Genomic DNA, 2,089 nt, shown 5'->3' on the forward strand with positions numbered 1-2,089 from the left:
TAGAGTAACTTTGTTTCCATAAGTGTTGAGAGGAGGATTTTGCCCGATAGTTGAAGCTCTTTATGTGTCCGGAGAATCCGACGTAGTATTGAAGACATCCCGTGGGAGCTAATTAATTTGAAAATAAATATTTATTCTAAAAATACAAGAAATAAAAATTGTGTAGCATTACCAATGGTAGGATGCGTGCATTCATATTGGTGAATACGGGATTTTCCATACTCTTTCATCCTGATAGTGACAGTTGTATCCAAAAATTACGGCTAACTCGGGTAAGCTCTCTGATGTTGCAGGTATAATGACTAAAAATATATTCAACATACAATTATCATTTAAATACTTATTATAGTTATTAATTAATTTACTATGTTCTCCTGTATTGGAACCACACATCCTTGGAATTTTATCTTCGTTATTTATAGCTAGGAAGTCTTTATCACATTCCCCATTGAAATTGGGTCCCAGCATCTCAAAAACCTCAAAATCCAACTTTATCTTATATTTGAAAATATTAAAAAAATGATATACTAAAAATTAAACATTTATCAATTCACCTGACATATGTCACTGGATGCTCTTTGAACAATGATGTTACAGAATCGCTGATTAGATATTGGGTTTTTGAAAATTGTACCATTCTCAGAGATTTTTTCACCACACTCCCGAGTAACTAAATCATTTGTTTTAAGAAAGGATGAAGAACTTTTAGTGTATTAGGGGAAAGAAATATTTTTCATTAGAATATGTGGCCCATCAAACACAATAGGAATCTAGAATGATTTGCCTCAAAATTGAGTGTGGATTACATTTGTATTCTTATACAAAATATCGTCAATTTATGAGAATTAATTATTCTTATTAACCCTTTGGGTCACAATATATGAATGAGATATTTATATACTTTATTTGAAATGGCTTATATTGGGGCCAATATACATAAGTCTTATATTTCAAATAAAGGTTCTAAACTATTGTAAAAATTATTGGATGTGGGAACTCATCCGAATCATTTGAATACAAAGCCTATAATTGACTCAAATATGTATATGAAATATTGGCCAATGTGCGTAAGCCAGGGAATTCGTATATTACATATAATAGTATTCCCTGCGTAAACAAACAGTAGCACACCAATTAGAGCTCCATAATGCCGTTATTACTTGCAGTCGATGTCGGGAAAATAAATTGATCCGAAATTCTAACTCAAAATGTAAGATTTTCTACTTGCAAACTGGGCCTGGCACTATATTAAGGAGGAATTACATATTATTTTCACCCAATACCTTTGTAGGAATGAAAAGAAAAATAGAAAAACATAGGTGAATATCTATCTACGTTTATGAATATAATACGGTAGACAAATATTACTACTAGTTTCCTTGTAGTTGTAAGTTTGAACAACTGCATCTAATAATTTGTGAATATTTTTCAATTTTCTTTGGATAGGGGATATACACCATGTGCTCTTAATATTAGGTATAGTTTTGTAATAAATGAAAAAACGGTCATTATATCGAAGAAATCAATTATATATTAAAAATAAGTTAATAGTATTTTTTCTTAACATGAAACCCTCATGTCACAAAAATAAACTTGTAAATAGATCTTAATTTGTTATTTATGCTGATAAAGAGTTTATCTTGCTAACAGAACTGAAGATGATGTATTGTGATTTTTACTTATATCCCCAGAAAGAGATATATATTATAGGTCAAATTTGAATACCTAATACTCGGGAAATCAAATTTTCTACAGATTTCCCACTTTTAGATATTCCTTGCAATAGTTTGTAATATAGACCAATAATGGTCCTACAACTAATATTAGGAAGGATTTTGAAATTTCTACTCGACTGACAAGAGTCACGTCAACAAAATAGCATTTGCATGTTCAAAATCAAACCGAATTAATTAATAAGATAAAAATAACAGAGAACATATAAATATGGATTGTAAATTTTGACACTTTATTATTTTTTCAATCAATACTAAAACAATCGTATTATTATATTGTTAGATTTTAACTATTATTTTCAGTGAAACAACTTATAATTATCTAGTAGAGAAAACACTTAATAATTTATTTATTT

At 29.2% G+C, this 2,089-nt stretch overlaps 1 long non-coding RNA gene across 1 annotated transcript; it reads right to left on the reverse strand.

Annotated features, from left to right (window-relative positions):
* Positions 1-270: 270 nt before the first annotated feature.
* LOC139907533 (uncharacterized) lies at positions 271-686 on the reverse strand. The gene is made up of 3 exons (XR_011784216.1): positions 555-686; positions 366-495; positions 271-302 (listed from the first exon to the last, which is right to left on the reverse strand). It is a non-coding gene; the product is annotated as an uncharacterized lncRNA (long non-coding RNA).
* Positions 687-2,089: the final 1,403 nt, after the last annotated feature.

Source organism: Lepeophtheirus salmonis, unplaced genomic scaffold, assembly GCF_016086655.4.
Source record: "Lepeophtheirus salmonis unplaced genomic scaffold, UVic_Lsal_1.4 unplaced_contig_5995_pilon, whole genome shotgun sequence".
Taxonomy (NCBI): Eukaryota; Metazoa; Arthropoda; class Copepoda; order Siphonostomatoida; family Caligidae; genus Lepeophtheirus; species Lepeophtheirus salmonis.